Source organism: Sminthopsis crassicaudata, chromosome 5, assembly GCF_048593235.1.
Source record: "Sminthopsis crassicaudata isolate SCR6 chromosome 5, ASM4859323v1, whole genome shotgun sequence".
Classification (NCBI taxonomy): Eukaryota; Metazoa; Chordata; class Mammalia; order Dasyuromorphia; family Dasyuridae; genus Sminthopsis; species Sminthopsis crassicaudata.
Genome location: NC_133621.1, coordinates 26,676,974 through 26,695,278, shown reverse-complemented (window position 1 = coordinate 26,695,278; position 18,305 = coordinate 26,676,974). Strand labels below are relative to the sequence as shown.

The following is an 18,305-nucleotide window of genomic DNA, read 5'->3' as shown; positions in this document are numbered from 1 at the left end:
TCTAAGAATATTTGGGAAATGTCCAATATACACAGGTTACAAAAAAAAAAAGTCACTTTCAATACAAGCAGAAGATTCCTCAAGCTTTCCTTGATTCCTAGAGATACAAGTGCTCTTTTTTTCCTCCAAACCTTATCTTCTATCTAATATACTCTGTAAGAATCTAAGTTCTTGCGGGAATATACTTATTATTTTTGTCTTTGTATACCTAGCAGCCGGGACACTGGGAAGCACATAGTTAGCCTGTAATAAATGTTCATTGAATTAAATGAATTAAATGCCTTAAGTGGCGCTACAGTGTATAGAGAGCCAAGTCTGGAATCAGAAACACTCCCCTGCCTGAGTTCAAATTCCTCCTCATACTCTTACTAGTTGGGCATGTCACTTCACCCAGTTTATCTCAGCTGCTCAACTATAAAATGGGCTGGAGAAGGAAATGGCAAATCATTCCAGTATCTTTGTCAAATGGGCACAGGAAGAGTTGGGCCTGACTGAAATTACTCAACAACAACAACAAATGCCAGTTAGAGATTTGGGACTGCTAAGACTACTTTTTTAAACAACCAGAGTCATTTTCCAGGTCCCTATGAGTGGTAGGGACAGTGCATCATCAAAAGCCACGAGGTTTGTTTTCTTTTTACTCTGCTAATAATGAGAAGAGGATGCTCATTTCCTACTTTCTTAATAGGGCATATACTTGAAGGTTTTGGGTTTTGTTTTTCCACCAGTAATGATGATTTGTATTCCTCAATGGTTGGCTTTTCCATTTCTTCCCTGGCCAGGGAGAATTTTCTCACTTACTTAGTAGGGTACTGGTGGATTGATTTGCCTGAAGCAGCCAGAGCTTATAGGTGATCTGCCAGCTGCCATGCAGGCTGCCCACATCAAGGTCTAACCACTTCCTGGTTCTTTTTCATGGGATTGGCCTACAAGTTCAGTTCTGTGGATGATGGGCAGAGAGGGGAAGGCTAACTCTACATGGGTGGGCTCAGCCACCCTACCCTGCCCAGGTCTTCTTGGGACCAAAGGCATACACTAGCAAGACTGCTGGCTTGGGCAAGGAGTGCCAGCAATAGCCACAATGGAGACTGAAGATAATTGTGAGCCAGTGAGAATCCCTCCAAGGAATATTCCTTCTCCCGAGGGGATTCTCTCTTCTCTTTCACTCAGTACTGAAACCAGACAATCCTAATTAGATAGTTCACAGAAATCTACTTTTTTAATTTGAAATAATAAAAGATGTTTAAAACTCACAAATGATATTTCTTCCTTGTGTGAAATCAAAGAACACCCCAAACAGAAAGGTCTCATAGCAACTAAAATAGTCACATATTTTAGTAAGCAGCAAAAAACTGGAAAGAAAGTGATGGCCTCTTGACTGGGAAAGGGCCAAAGAAAAGGTGTGAAATGACTGCAGTGAGAAATTATATTATTCAGTTAAAAAGGAGGAACTCAGAGTCACAGGAGGAATAAATGGATGCATATTGAAGGATGCTGAACCAGAAGAAATTCATGTGTAGGGACTGGACTGACGCAAATCAAAACAGAACAAAAGAGCTCAATTCCCATTAAAGACAATGATGGATTTGTCCCAGAGGAGAGATGATAAAACAGATCCCCCTCTACTTTCTTAGTGGTGGTGGGAGAGCAATGAGTTGGAGAGATAGAGTTCTAAGATTACTAAATTGAGTGTTTGCTGGTATTCAATCTCCACCCATATCATCATCATTTAGTATTAGCTTTATTTTAAGGGAAAATTTCATGGGAGGAAGGGTAGAGATAATGGAAAGTATGCAGGAAAGAAAAAAGATGGAGGGAAGGAAGAAAAGAGTGAAATGGAGAGAAGGAAAAAAAGAGACAGGTAAGAAAAAAGAGAAGGAGGCAGTATAGAGGGAATGAAATTTGTTTGAATTAACCCAATTAATCAAGTTGGGAATAGAAGAGCCCAAATTGATCATTGTTTTAAATAATAATGATAGAGGTATATTAGAACACTAAGGCCCATCCTACCTTTTGCATCTCATCATGGACCAGCCAATTAACAATTCACTTTATGCAATTAGAGGAAATACAGAGGACTTGGAAGCACTAAGCTTTCCTAGGAAAGGGCGATTTTACATCAGGACATTCACAGACCACTTCCAAATGCTTGGGCCCTTGTTATCCCTTCAAAGAGGCAGACATTGCTCCATTTCTTTAAAGAAGACTCTGGACTACTTCTGATTTGCTATAACCCTGAAAGGATGTTCTGCATCGAAAAGAAACAAGGGTTATCAGTGGTTGCGTCAAGAAATGATGGTGAAAAATCCATCACAATATTTCTTGGTGATTAAAGGGCTTGATTAGACCATGTTATGTCACATGCAGACCCAGGAAGAAATTAAAGCTGGAATATGTTGGGTTGGCCATTTCATGGAGAATAATTGATTGATTCTGTTATTCATTTAAAGCCAGTGACTTATCAGTGCAACACAAAGGTTAAAACATGAAAAAAAAAATGTATCCCCTCATGAGAACATAAGGTCCTTGTGGGTAGGAATCAATAGGTGCTTAATAAATGCTTACTGAATTGTATTTAAGATATTCCCACAGACCTAATAAGGTATTAGATACTCAGTGGGGGCTTAATAAAGACTTTTTAAACTAATTGAATTGAATTCATCAGACATTTATTAAGCAACTTCTGTGTAAAGATCCAGGGGATAATAAAAGGAACCCAAACAAGACCTGTCCACAAGAAGCTTACATGGTCTGCTAGGAGAGCAACACTCTGGAGGGCCTTGCTCAACTTGCTTGGAAAGTCGCCACAGAAGGAAGGTTCGTTACATGGTCAGAAGGATTGATTTCTTCTTTCCTCTGAACTTCTTTCTATTTAAAGTAAGTCGCTGTTTCTTGCTTCCTGTCTGTCATTATGCTGTCTCCATGGCAATGGCGAACGCCAACCTAAGGTCTGGAGATACACACAGACTGCACTCTGCTCCCCTGTAGACTGGTAATCACACGGAATCAAATACCCTGTTATGACAGTGCGGAAAATAGCCCGCCATACAATCCTACTTTGTGCTTGCTGGTGGAAAGCATTGTGGATGTCAGTCAGCGGACGAGGGATTTCAGAAAAACAAGGAGAGCATCTGTGGGAACATGAAAGGCTGAGGAGAATGGACTGAGGGAGGTCTGTCTGTCCATACTGTAGGAAGGATGCCCCATTGCTGTGTGTGGTTTCCAGTAGTTTCAAGGTTCAGGAAAATGGCTGGAGAAAAAAGGTGTGGGGACTTCAACAGCCACCATAGAGAACCAAAACACCATTCCCTCCTCTCCCCCTTCCTTCCCCCTTGGAAGAGGTGGCTCAGTCCCTACAGACTTTTATTTTGCACATAATTCTTAACGGGCTCGGTGTCCTGAGTTCCCATCCTACTGCAGACTGGCAATGCAGGCCAAAGGGCAGCAAGGAGACTCAGGCCAACAATTCATTTCAACAAGCTGGAAAAAGCTTCAGAATTGCACATCACTTGTTTGTCCCAATAAGGCACGGGGGAAGGATTAAGGAGAACGTGGAATAGCTCCCAGTCAATCAAGTGACAAGCATGGATTTAAGCACCCCCTAGATATGCCAGCCACTGGGCTACATACGCACTGGGGAGACACAGAACACAGTAATGAATACTGTAAGTGCAATATATCTGCAGTATATACAGTGTTATAGATATAGAACACAGACGTGAATGTTTACAAACACAGTGTGTATGCAGTGTATTGTTATACTGTTTGGATACAGTATATATGCAGTATATACAGTTTTATATGTAGAACACAGATAAGAGTGTTTATAAATTGATATATCTGCAGTGTATAGTGTTATATTTTCAGTTTATCTGCAGTATACAGTGTTTTGTATGTAGAACACAGATGAGAGTGTTTCTAAATATAATATATATGCAGTGTATAGAGTTATACAAAGAACACAGTAATAAGTATTTGTACGTACAGTATATCTGCAGTATATGCAGTGTTTTATATGTAGAACACAGATAAGAGTGTTTATAAATGTAATATATATGCAGTATATACAGTGTTATATACATAGCACACAGATAATATACAGTGTTACATACATAGAACACAGATAAGAATGTTTATAAACAGTATGTATGCAGTGTATAGTTATACATAGAACACAGTGATAAATGTACATATAGTATATATGCACTATATACATATATATGTAGAACACAGATAAGAGTGTTTATAAATATAATATATATGCAGTATATACAGTGTTTTATATGTAGAACACAGATGAGAGTGTTTATAAAAATATAATATATATGCAATGTATAGAGTTATACAAAAACAGTAAAATGTTTATATGTACAATATATATGCATTATATACAGTATTTTATATGTAGAACCCAGACGTGAATGTTTATAAGCACAGTATGTATGCAGTGTATAGTGTTATACAAAGAACACAGTAATAAATGTACATATAGTATATATACAGTATATGCAATGTTATATATAGAACACAGATAAGAATGTTTATAACATGTAACATTTCGGTAAAATAGGTATATACAAAAACACTTGTACTATCTCCTTCACAGGGTTGAAGCACTTTTCCAATCTTAAAGCATTAGCTAAACATGAGCTATTATGAAAGGTAAAAGAGGCCACTTTTTGCCTCCTTCTTTCTTACTTAGCCTTAATCAATGAGCAGTTGCCTCAGTCAAACTGAGACCTATTAGAGACCATAGCTTAAAAAGGCCAGGATCTCCCATTGTATCCAGGGTCATCTCCAGTTGTCCTGATCTCGGGCCACTGGACCTGATGACATTGGAGGAGAATGTGAGGCTGGTGACTTTGCCCAGCCTTCCCTCACTTCAAATCAACTTCCTTGCATGTCATGACATTACTTCTCTGATGTTATGGTCATTTCAAGAACAATGGACAAACAACAGTGACATTATGAAAGGATATACGGCTGGCAGTGTCGAGTTGAGACTCGAGAGATGGTTTTTGAGAATAACTCAAAAATAGAATAATAATAGAATAAAAAGAATAATAATAATTATTCTCAAAATTTTCACTTAATGAAGTGAAAATTCATTAGCCCTTTGGGTCAGCCCTTCTGAGCTTTTGAAGGTTCAGCCTTAGCTAATAGAATGTGGAATAAGTCACCTAAGCAATGGACAAATGCATGCATGCATTTTTGGTCTTCCCCTTCTAATGAACCCCTTCCTGCTATTGGCTGAATACTGGTGTTTTAGTGGTAACCTAAACATAACCTATACCTTGCCTCTCCATTTCCCAGCTCTGGGACATTGCACAAACTTCCATGTTGGAATGCTTTTAGTTTCCTTCAAAAGCCAGCTCAGGTCACACCCTTTAGACAAGGCTTGCCTGATCCCTCCAGTTCGCACTGGATTCCTCTGGACATGTTTATAAACCTGCTCTTGCTCATCTGGGTACATGTCCTATCCCTCAGTAGGGAGGGCAGCCTATGTGAGCTCTATGAAGGCACGTATTGTTTTCATGTTCTTCCTAATCCTCAGCACTTAGCTCAGTGCTTTGCCTGGAATATTTGCTGGGCTACTTAATAAATGTTCTCATATAATCTTAAAAGAAAGACCTGATTCTGTTGTTTTTTTTTTTTTTCTGATTTTATTCTGATTTTTCTTCCCCAACCTGATTCATAAAGAAATGTGTATTTTAAAAGTTTATATGTGTAACCAGAAAAAATAAAACAATTGATTAAAAAATCATTAGCAAAGGTTGAAAAGGGAAAGTAGTGAGCACTGAGCAACATATGAGCTAGGAGAGGATACAATTTGCTATTAGTTGTTCTAATCTGTTTTATGGTAGCAGGGATAGGAGGAAGAAGTTAGCCATATGGCTGGTACAGAGGACAAACAAGGATTCAAATCCAGTCTCTTACACTGGAAAAACTCTGTGGCCAATGGAAAGGAAATGAAGCTTTCTCTCAAGAAGCCTTCTTAAGGCTGATCTTGAGACTAGTTGTAACTTATGTACAGGAACACTTTCTATACCAAAAATATTTCTTAAAAATGTTTTTTGTTTTTAATTTGTGGAATAAAATAAGCACTTCCATAAGAGTATAATTTTTTAAAAAAGATGATTATATCCCCCCCAAAAAGGAAGAACTGAGTTCATATTCATCCTTCAATACGTACTATCTAGGCAACCAAATCGCCTAACCTCATCTCAGTTTCCTCATCTATAAAGAGAGTAAACTGTAAAAATCTGTACAAAGACTAATATGTTTTTGTTTGCTTGTTCTTTTTCATTTCTCATCTTTTCCCCCCTTTGATTTGATTTTTCTTGTGCAGTAAGATTTCATGTAAAGATCAAATTAAATAATATTTGTAATGTATTTGCCAGGCTTCAGGTGCTATATAAATGCTATTATTATCATTAATAAGACAACTGTAAATTCAACTTAATTCAACACATATTTATTCCATCTCAGATACAATTAGAATGATGGGATAAGTTATCAAGCCTCTGCAGACCTCAGTTTCCTCATTTGTAAAAGGAGAGGTTAAAAGGCTTCATTATACAATAGTAAGAACTTTCCTTCTGGAGTGAGAGGACTTAAATTCAAATCTCCCATCTGATGCTTGTGACCTATGTCACCTTAGGAAGAATTACTTCCTTAAGGCTCAATCCTCTTATTTGTAAAGTAAAGGGATTGCATTTTATCCTTTCCAACTCTCAATTTATGGTCCCATTAAGTACCCAGATTGGCCAATCACCTGGCTGAGTATACAAAATCATTCCTGTCTTCAGAGAGTTTATATTCCAGTAGATAGCTGATAGGAGACCCTGAAGGTACACAGAGAAATCAATACATAATATGTACCAAACACATGAATATTAGTGGGGATGAGGAAAGGTCATATTTCATATAAAGATGAAATGAAAGATCATAAAGACACTGTAAAGAAAGTGGTGTTTATATTACTAATCATGATCAACTGTGATACACTTGGCTTTTTTTTTTTTTTTTCAACAATGAGGTGATTCAAAGCAATTCCAATAGACTTGGGATGGAGAGAGACATCTGCCTCCAGAGAGAGGGACTGAATGTGGATCAAAGCATAGAATTTTCACCTTTTTATTGTTTTTTTTTTACTTGTTTTTTTTTTTTCCTTTCTCATGTTATTCCCCCTTTTGATCTGATTTTTCTTGTGAAGCATGATGAATGTAAAATTATAGTTGGAAGAATTGAACATATTTAACCTATCAGATTGCTTTAGAGGAAAAAGGGAGGAGCAGAAGAAAAATTTGGAATACAAGGTTTTGCAAAGATGAATGTTAAAAACTATCTTTGCATATATTTGGAAAAATAAAATAATATTTTAAAAATAAAGTGATATTACATGAATCTATTGTAATTTAATATATTGCATAGATTGTCTTCAAAGGAATAAATCCCCAAAGGGTGTCTGTGTATGTATGTATGTGTGTATATATGTATATGTACATAACAAGATGGTTCCTTTAAACAATTAAAGGGGGGAACATTCATACAGTTGGATTTCTACAAATGCCATAGTTTAATTTTCATTGCAAACTTTATAGAATGGCAAAAGGAACAGCTTCATGATTGCTGTGGGACTATAATGTTCAATTTCCTGATTTTTGTATTTTTAAAAGAGTCAGCCATAATGCGGGATAGTTCTCTGCTTTGATTATTTTTTTTGTATAGAAAAAGGGAAAATGAGAGAATTGTGATTGAACCATGCAGCTCATTTACTTGAATATGCAAAAGGGAATCTAAATGAATGGATAAACACAGCTGCATGTCTTCAATGCATGGGCCCCTACAAGTGTGACTACTGGCAAGTGTAGACATTTGGAATTCTAAATTTAAGTGCATTATTAAAAATGGGGCAGACAGTCATCCCTTTCTGCCTAATTTCACCTCCAGGAATCTACAAAATCAGGCTAGTTATTCAGGTCCCCAAATCCATTTTCCTATCTTGGTATTAAAGTTCAGTGCATGTCTTAAACGTTTACCAACATCCAGTGGTTTTACGTGAATTGTGGACATTGTGCTCATCATTATAGCCCAGGTAATTGGGCTGAGTTTCAAAGTCAACTTTGGCCTTCTACATTTACAAGTTTTGTGACCCTGGGCAAGTCACTTAATCCTGTCTTCCTCAGTTTCCTCATCGGTAAAATGAACTGGAGAAGGAAATGGTCGACTAAAGTAAATTTTATTTGTGTAAGAATTGCTTACACGGTTGGTTTTGTGTACAAATGAAACTGGTCGAAATTAACAGTCTAATTTTGTGTTTGGCTAGAGTTGGGAAATGTTTATTATTGTAATTTAAGTGGATGGCTAATACAGTGTGGATTACTTGCATTTGTGTATTTGTTTTGTCATATCCCTTTACAGTATACTTATATTTATGTATTGTGTGTACTTTTTAGTTAACTGGTATTATTATCTTTGAGTATTCATTTTTAAAATGGGACAGATGTGTGGTAAAGGCAAAAGGGAAGTCGAGGCAGTTCCCATCAACCTTCCTCCAGAACAAACATGTGTCTTTCAAATATATAAGAAATATGGTTCTAACTGTCCATTATATTTCCAGGATTGGGTTGATTTGACTAGTGGCAACCCCAAACTTGATAAGATCAAATTAGAGTATTGAAGCAAAAATTGATAAAGAAACTCAGCATCTTAAATGGAAGAACAATAATAATGATATTCAAGAGGTAAAGAAACAAGAACATGGGTCTGAATTAGAATCAGTGAAAAAAAATAAAAAGAAGAAAAAAAAAAGAATTAGTGAAAGAAAGGATTAAATCTTTTGAAAATCTTTGCCTTAATAATCTCCAAAATATCCAATTAACTACACTATAACCCACCTTACCAATAGATTCCACCAGCTCCCCAATTTCTATGTTCTTTTTCAAAGTACAAGTGAAAATTTGTCCGGGAACAAAATCCTAATGACAAAAGCTTGATCAGGAATCATGGTTTTAAGTTATGGCAGCAGAGAGAACTCTAGATTATTATAAAGATCCAGCCCCAGGGAGGATCCCATAGGCTTTGCTGAGCAGTTCAGACTCACCCTGTATTCACACAGACCTGGATATTTCGATCTGTATCAACTTATGGTTGCCTTGGTCCAGAAAGGGGATGCTAGAAATTGGTGCCAAAAACTTGTCAGGAAGATCTGGGAGAGGATCTTAGGATAGAATGGGATTCAGAGTGCCAAGCTCAGAAGCATTACTGACTAGCCCAAGTAATGAGTGAAAAATTCTTTGATTCATATTCTTTGCTTTCCCTCTACCCACTGATTTAACAAAGTTCTGATATACTAAATACGACCCTGGGGAAATCTATCAACTTTATAATGGACTCATCCAAGTTTTTGATATCAACTCTGATCTTAAACATAATAGTGCAGTGAGAAAAGTTCATTTTCTTTCCTACTTTGTTAATAATCATCACCTGCCCATCTCTAAACAAATTAAGCTGGCAATTTCTGATTGGCAACACTCTGAAAAGGAGGAACTGGGCTCCTCCTTGAGACTGCAGCCTGGTTGGCAGTTACACTGACAGAGGAAGATGAAAACAGTAAAAAGGAACTCAGGGAAGCAAAAAGGAAATTTTTCCTTGCAGCCCCTCGTTTCTCAATGTCCCCACCCCAACCAATTCCTCTTCATTCCCTTCCTCAACCTCAATCAAGCCAAGAGTTAGTTTTACTTGTGGAAAATCTGGTCACTGGAGCAAAGAATGTTAAAAGGGAACAGGAATATCTGCTGAAGAGAAAAAAGAGAAAGTATCCCAGAAAACATTGAGGAGCCCGCCTCATAACCTCAATCACTCAGCATGATGTAGCTCCAAGGAGAATTGGCAGAAGGGTGGCACAAGGAGAGGAATATTCAGGCCATGTCCGTTATCCTCATGCCTCCTGTTGGAGATGTCTCCTTGCTCATATAGGGGCAAGAGGTGTACACTCTAGTTGACACAGGTGTCATACTCTCAGTTTTAAACCCTTCTGCCTTTCCCACTCTCTCCCCCAGAGTCAAAAGTATATCTCAGTTGTGGGGATTGCTAATAAGACCATTGTAGTCCATATCCTAGAACCTCTCTCCTTTTTAGGAGAGGGATCAGCACCTTTTTGCCTGGATCCTGAAGCCCCTAGTCACTTAGAACTGATCTGCTCCATAAATTACAGACCACTATTTCATTTGGCCCAGGAAGGCCCACTTCCTTGTAATTCTTATCTTTAATAGCTATCACTTCTGAAAGTGTCTCCATTCCTTTAGATTTCTTTCCCTTAACCCTTTAGGCCTTGGAAATGTCCAATTATGTTAAGTAAAACTGGAAAGTTTTGGAAACTAATGACAACATAAACTAAAAAAAATAGAAATAAAACTTTTAAAAAACATGTAGGAAATTGAAGTAAAGCTACAAAATGACAGGTAACTGAGAAATAATGGCTGAGTCTACTTTTTTCAGGACCCCCTTGCCCTCATCACCTCCTGTCTGACTTGCAATAATCACCTCTGTCCCCATTCTCTCTTTAGCTCCCAAAGTGAACTTCCTTAAGTAAGGTCTGATTATGTCACCTCCCTATCCTACTCAATAAGCTCAATTGGCTCCCTATCACCTCCAACACCAAACATGAAATCCTTAAGTATTCAATACCCTTTATAATCTAACCTCCACCTTACACCCTTCCCCTTCCAGCCCTTCTCCAAAGTACTCTCTGTTACTATGACACGTGGCCCCTTGAACAAGACACTGAACCCAGGTTCTTTTATCTGCTATCAGCCAAACCTGGAATACTCTTCCTCTTTAACTACTTGCTTCCATCAAATCCCAGTTAAAATCCAATCTTCTACAGAAAATCTTGATACTCTTAAATTTGGGTGCCTACTTTTCCTTGACTCTCTTAACTGATTGTTTCTTTATCCATAGTTGTCTTCATGTTCCCCTCCTCCTCTAGTAGAACCGAGCTCCTAGAGAACAGGGATTGTCTTTTGCCTTAGCAAAGTGCCTGGTATATAGTAGGCATTTAATAAATGCTTACTGACTGGCTTTTGGATGATTTGATACTCTGCATAATGCTTGGTCTTCTATCCCTCATTTGAAGAATTTTAAAAATTGAAAGGTAACAATGATTCCTCAAAGTAGAAATATTACTTAGCTAATTACTCTTCTAATCATCTCATCCAAATGATATCACATGATTTGAAGCTATTTGGCTATTAAACTAGGAAATCCATCAGAGACTATATCTTTTTATCCCTTCCCCCACCCTAGATCTTAACACCCAGATCACTGGCCCACAAGAGATATTTGATACATGCTGAATTCAATCAACTTTATTTTTACTAAACATTCTTTGTTCCACTGAAAAACAAAACCCTAAGGAAAGTTCCACTGATATTCATTTAAGACGATTTCAAATAAAAGAATCACAACAAAAGAGTAAGAAACAATTTACAGCAAATTAAATTGACACATTTATTTTTAATCAAATATAGTTAACATTTCATTTTTTCAGGTTTTGCATATACGAAGGAGCCATCTTATATCAGACAGCTAACCTTGAAATCAGAAAAGACCAGTGGTCAGGCTTACTGGCTGCCAGGTCACTTAACCCTTTGGTTCTTGAAGTCATTCTCTAAAACTCTAAACAACAAAGAAGGTGCTGAACTGCTTTTGGGGAGTGTGTTTCCTTATCTGGGAGTTCCTGTGTCAATAAAGTTGTATGTAAGTCCAATCCCTATCCCCACTGCTCTTATATATGGAAATCCTCAACATTAGGAAATCAGGAATACAATCATAAAATCTTAGAGATGGAAAAGGCCTTGGAGAGCATAGACCCCAAATGCGTTTTCTCAGGTGAGGTCTTCTCAAGGAAAGAATATTGGTTTTGGAGCCAATGAATCAGGATTCAAAATCAGACATCTATCATGTCATTTATTAACTACATGAGCTTGGACAAGTTTGATTCTCTGAGTCTCAGTTTCTTCATATGTAAAACAAGGATTTTGCACTACATAATCTCTAAACTCCTCTCTGGCTGTAATTCACATTTTATTATGAATAAGATTTTAAGTGTCTCCAGAACAAGAGCTATGCTCACTTTTTTATTTAGATAGAGTTTTTTAGATAGATATTTTGGATAGAGTGCTAGACCTGAGTTCAAATCCCTTGGCAAGTACTTAGCCTCTGCCTCAGTTTTATCAACAGTTAAATGGGCATAATCATAGCACCTTTCTCCCAGAGTTGTTATGAGGATCAAATAAGGTAATATTTGTAAAGCATTTAGCATTGTACCTGGCACATAATTTATTAATGCTTGCTATTATTATTAGTGCTAGTTAGTAGTTGTTTAGTCATTTTTTCTGGCCTGTCCACCTCTTTGCCACCCCATTGGGGGATTTCTTGGCAAAAATACCAGAGTAGTTTGCCATTTCCTTCTCTAGCTCATTTTATAAATGGGAAATTGAGGCAAATAGAGTTTAGTGACTTGGCCATTGATAGTGTCATTTAGGTAGTAAGTACCTGAGATTGGATTTGAACTCAGGAAGAAGGGTCTTTCTGATTCTAGCTGGATACTATATGCACTATGGCACCACATAGCTGCCCAGTATTAGTATTAAATGTAGCCTCTAGCATAGTGATACACACAAGAGATGTTCAGTGTTTGTTGAAAGAATAATTGATTGGTTCAAGGAAAATGAAGAAAGAGGGGTACATAGGCTAGGAGGAGAATGGCAATGGGAGATGTGGGCTCAGTAAGTTGAATATCTGCTGCTTGAAAAGAATTTCTCTAGATCTAATAATTTCTGTTTGCCATAACAAATGCCATAGGCTATCACACTGAATGTTTACTTTCTAAATATACTTGACTGATTAGAAACATCCTAAGGGAAAACCTCACTTTTCTTGATGAGCTCAAGTCACAAGGCCACGATGTATTAAATTCTGTAAGAAGTGGTAAATATAATCGTTGAACCTTTAGTGTTCTTTGAAAGGCCAAGGAGAAAGAAAGAGGGAGTGTGGGTCTGGAGAAGGGAAAATGCTGTCCTGGTTTTCAAAAAAGGAAAAAAGTATGGACATTGCAAACTGCAAGGCAATGAGTTTGCCTTTTATTTCTGGCAATAACCTAGGACAGATCATTCAAGAGATAGTTAGTAAACATTTAAAAAGGGAAGCAGTGATCACAAAAAGTCAGTGCTTTCATCAGGACCAGGTTACCCCAGAATAATCGTGTGGGTTTTTTTTTTTTTTTTTTGGTAGGGTTATTAAACTACTAGCTTAGGGGAAGTTTATAGACTGAAGTGCCTTAACAGTTTTTTCAAAGCATTTTATGATGTTTCTATTGTTATTCTCTTGGAAAACTTGTCGATCCACTTAAGTGATATTACACATCACTGGTTGAATGATTCAAAGACAGGGTGTTAAACTGGTACCTATGGACTTCAAGGAAGGCCTTCTCTGGGCTGATCTACTATGGGGGGATTAATGGAAAGATACAGGCAAGAATTTCTCAGGATGAGAAGGCATAGCTGAGTTGTGGTCTATGACAAAGGAAGAAGTATCCATATGAGAGAGGTCATGGATCCCAGAAAGCATCAAAGCATTTAGAAATACAGAGAATAGATATTAAATAATTGTAGAGTTTTTCAATGTACATTCAATAGAAACAAAATCATCGTGGTTTCTCAATTCTGTAATAGAAACATCCAAATGTAAATGTGAATTAAGTAATGGAAAATGAAAAAAAAATGAAACAAAACAAAATCAACAACTAAGTAGCCTGTAAGCCCCTTGAGAGCAGAAATTATTTGATTTTTGTTTTTGAGAAGCAGTCTAGTATAATGATTATGGCATTGGACTTAGAATCAAGATAATCCAGGGTTCAAATCTTGCTGCAAAAACTTGCAAGTTGAGTGATCCTGGGCAAGTACCTTCAGCTTTTTATATCTCAGGTTCTAAATCTATAAATAAATCTATAAATCCTTTTCAGCTCTAAATGGATGATCTGATGATTCCTACTGGCTAGCACAATACCTGACACAACGAAGGTGTTTAACAGCTGGTTGTTGAATGGCTGATTCTTAAAACATTTGTAGAAAAAAATAGAAATCCAAGGTTCCAGGTCCCCTATGCTTTCTGGGTCACCAGCTCCTCAAGGGTGAGCTATCTATTACTCTTTATGTCCAAGTTTTTTCATCTATCAAATAGTTGCATTGACTTTCTTGACAGAGCTTTGGAAGGAGTTAAATCAATATGTAATTAAAATCATAACCCACAAACAGGTTATGAAGTGCTAAGTGCCATGTGATTAATTTCCTAATGAACTTTAGATGCAACTTTTCCATTCTTCAATGCCATTTTTAAAAATAGAATAGTAGAAGGACCTGCAGGCACAGTGGTGGATCCTGGTAGGTCAGTGAGCATCCAATGTCATAATATATTTATTATTATGCTCCTTTAATAGAATGACAGTCAAGCTGAGTGAGCTAATCAAAATCTAGGTCAGCTTTACTCCTAAGTCATGTAGAAGACAGGTCTTTTTCTGGTCTTTGTGTGGGCCTTCAAACCCACAATTTTAGTAACTACAAGCTTGTGTTTTTTAAATGAAAATATCTCTAGGAGAAAAATCTTATTAGGGAAGCCCTATTGACAAAAAAGAATTGATCTGACCCTTTCCTGAGGACTTACCTTTGCAGAATTATTTCACATTTCCCTTCTCCACATAGTCTATGTTTCAAATATAAAGACCTATCTGAAATGGCCTGAGAGCAACCTCCTCCCACCTCCACACTTTTGCCCAAGCTTCCTGTCTTACATGTCTCAATGCACTCTTTCCTTACTTTTAATATCCTTGACATCTTTGAAGTCTCAACCCAGTTGCTAGCTTCTAAAGAGGGCTCTTCTTGACCACCTTAGCTGTTCTTTTGCCTCCAATTATCTTAAACTCAGTGAACTTCCCCAGCAGAATGTAAACTGAGGAGTTGACTAATTTTCAACGCATCTTTGTATCCCTATGACTTAAAATAAATTGTAGACACTTAAGAGATGCTATTTAAAAGAATGACTAAGTCAGAACATTTTCCCATACTTTTCAAAGTGGGAGAATTAGAACAAAGTGAGTGAAGCTAGAGGCAAATGTTACCTGCTTCAAAATGCTGTCTAGCCTGGGCCTTCCTCAGATCATCATTTGAATTCTTCCTATTTTTCTTTCAAAAGGTTTGTCTAATCTGAAGGGAAGAGGTATGACTTGTTCTAAAAACTTAGTCATTTTGCTGTAGACTCAGAGTTTGTATTTTTCCCCCAAGTAGACGGTTTCTAACTTGGGGCCCATAAACTTTTTTTTAATGACTTTATTTCGATTTAGCTAATTTCTGTTGTAAACCCATATGTTGTGTTCTGTGTATTGAAAAACAGTATTCTGAAGAGTACATAGACTTTACCAGATTTCCAAAGGGGTCCAGAAAATCCAAAAAGTGAAGAAATAAGGTCTACTGTTCATTTCCTGGGGGATTTTGGGCAAAATGATTAGCCATCCCAGGCTTCAGTTTTCGGCCCAATAGAATAAAGAGATAGAAGTAAATCACCTTTAGGGTCCATTCTAACTTGAAATTGATGTATGAACTTAGGAAATTGTCATAGGGCAGGCCATCCAACAACAATAACAACAAAAAAACCCAGTATTCTCCCACCATTCCTCACTCCTTTGGGTTCAGGCAAACACATCTTTTCCCATGGCCTCTGAGAAATGAACATGGATTACCCAGGAGGAAAGGGTTCAATCACATGCTAGCCCTCAGTGATCACAAGCTGGTGCAGGGTCCTGATGAGATGGCAAACACCTCCATTTTATTAGGAGGTTTTAGGTCCCGGGGATTAGGTCAGGAAAAGCTCTGTTAGACAGAGCGGCTCCCCCGAAAGGCCTTACATACCTGTTACCAAGGGATAACAAAGCGTTCAAAGGGAAGAAGGGATTCAATCAAACTCAGGGAAAAACGTCACCATTTTGCCTGATCCTGCCCTTGTTCCTTCAAGAACCTTTGGCTTGGAAAAGTTCCGGTTGTTCTTAACGCCTTGGTTTCTTGGCTTATAAAATGGGCCCAACAACACTAAAGCCCGTCTCCTGGGGACTGCAAAGAATAAAGTTTTAAAAAACCTGTTAAGTGGCCCAGCATTTGGCAGACGCTAACACCCCAGAGAGATGCTTAATAACTAATAATTATCTGATAGTGTGGGGAAACTCCCGGGCTGGGAAGTCACCCAGAGTTCAGGGTCAGGGAAATATCAAAGAAAGAGGGGATTTCCCAGGGGGGGTTCCCCTATCCCCCATGCTCCCCTCCCCCCTTCCGGCACTACTTCCTAAGTAAGCGTGGAGTGATCCTCTTAACCTAAGGCTGTTTAAAATACAAACAACCTTCATTGAGAAGTCTGGGTAGAGGGAAGGCTAGGAAATGGGCAGCCAGGGCCAGGAAAGCCGGAGGGAGAAGGAAGCGAGGGAGAGCAAGGCAGACGGGTAGCGAGGGAGCGACACTCGAGCCCGGGGGCCGGGGGAGTGAGTCGCCGCTCCCCAGCAAGTGATTCGGGAGCCGAGAAGGTCCCGAGAGCCGGGGCAGAGAGGAAGAGTTAGGCAGGACCGGCGAGAGGAGCGGCGGCAAAGGCGACGCAGAAACCGAAGAGAGGCTTCCTCTTAAGTTGTTCCGACAGAGAGGGGGGTGAGGAAGGAAGCAAGAGGAAGGGAAGGAAAGAAAAGAAAGGAGATTGAAGAAAGAGAGAAAGGAAGGAAGGGAAAAATAAAACAAAAAAGAAAAAAGAGAAGAAAAACGAAAAGGAAAGGAAAAGAGCAGAATCGAGGGCCCAGGCCTGTTCTCCCCTCCCCCTGCCCACATGAACCGCCCCTTCGGGGCTGCCCTAGTTTAGGGCTCCTAGGAGAGCGGGTGCCGGGCTGGAGCGTCCCTGGCAGGGGCAGCTGCAGCAGAGCTGGCTCCCTCCCGGCCGCCGGCCCCCCGCTTCCCAGAGTCCAGGGCAGCACCCCAAGCGCGCCGATCTAAGCACCTCTCGCTGGGAACTTCACTGGGGGAATCCCCCGTCACACCAGGCTCGGCGATCGCTGCCCTCCCCAGCCGCGCCGGCCTTCGAAGGGCTCGGTCCCCTTCGCTCGGGCGGCCCTCGATCCCGTCCGTCCCTTCCCCTCCCTGCCCCTCGCTCCGCCCGGCGGCCAGTCTCGCAAGTCGTCGGCTGCGACGTCCGCTCCGAGTTCGGCCCTTCCGCCCCCTCCCGCGGCGGCTCCTCTCCCCCGCCCTCCCCTCACAGGATCTCCCCTCCTGCCAGCCGGTCTCCGACCCCCCTGGATTGACTTGTCGGAGCCCGCGAGTGCAGGGGCAGCCCGGGCGGACGCGGGCGGCTGCGGGCCGGCCCCGGGCGCCGAGGAGGGGGGCCGCCGGGGCCGGGTCGGGCGCTCTCTCACCTGACCAGCTGGAGGGAGCCCGGGAGCCGGAGCCGTCCGAGGCTGGGCTTCCTCCCGAGGAGCCTCGTGTCCTGGAATGACCCGGGCCGGCCGGCCTGCCAGGGGGAGGGCGGGGGAGCGGCGGGCGGGGGACGGGGAGGAGGGCGGGAGGTCCGGCGCGCCGAGGGACAGACCTCCCGACGGCCGGCCAGAGAGTAACTTGAGAGAGCGCGAGGGAGCCAGCCCTGCCCAGCCTGGGGACCTCGGCGGGCCCTGGGGACGGATGGGAGGGGTGAAGGGGGGAGAGGGAAAGAGAGAAAGGGGGAGAGAGAGAGAGAAAGAGAGAGAAAGAAAGGGGGAGAGGGAGAAAGATGGAGAGAGAAAGGGGGAGAGGGAGAAAGATGGAGAGAGAGAAGAGGAAGAGGAGAGAGGGGAAGAGAAGGGAGTGAGAAGAAGAGAGAGAAGGGAGGGAGAAAAAGGGGTAGAGAGAGGGAAAGAAGGGAAAGGGGGACAAATGGGAAGGAACAGAGGAGAAAGAGAAAAGGGGAGAGGGGAAAAGAGAAAGGGAGAAAAAGGAGGTGAGAGAAAGAAAAGGGGGAGCGAGAAAGGGTAAGAGGGAGAGAGAAGAGGGGCAAAGAGAAAGGGGAGGGAGAAAGGGGGAAGGGGGAGAGATAGGAAGTAAAGGGAGAAAAGAGGGGAGATGGGAAGGGAAGGGTGTTGCAAAACACTACAAGGGATGGGGAAGAAGATAGAGAAGGAGAGGAAAAGGGCCAAGTGATAAAGCTACCGAGTGAGTTGTGGAAAGTGAGGAAATACAAGAGAATAG

General features: G+C 40.3%; 1 protein-coding gene across 1 annotated transcript in view; it reads right to left on the bottom strand.

Moving 5' to 3' along the window:
- Positions 1-17,577, bottom strand: part of THRB (thyroid hormone receptor beta) — a 430,248-nt gene extending 412,671 nt beyond the window's left edge. The window contains exon 1 of the mRNA XM_074268731.1: positions 17,501-17,577. The gene's annotated coding sequence lies outside the window, so the exon portion shown is untranslated. The remainder of the gene's footprint in view (positions 1-17,500) is intronic.
- Positions 17,578-18,305: the final 728 nt, after the last annotated feature.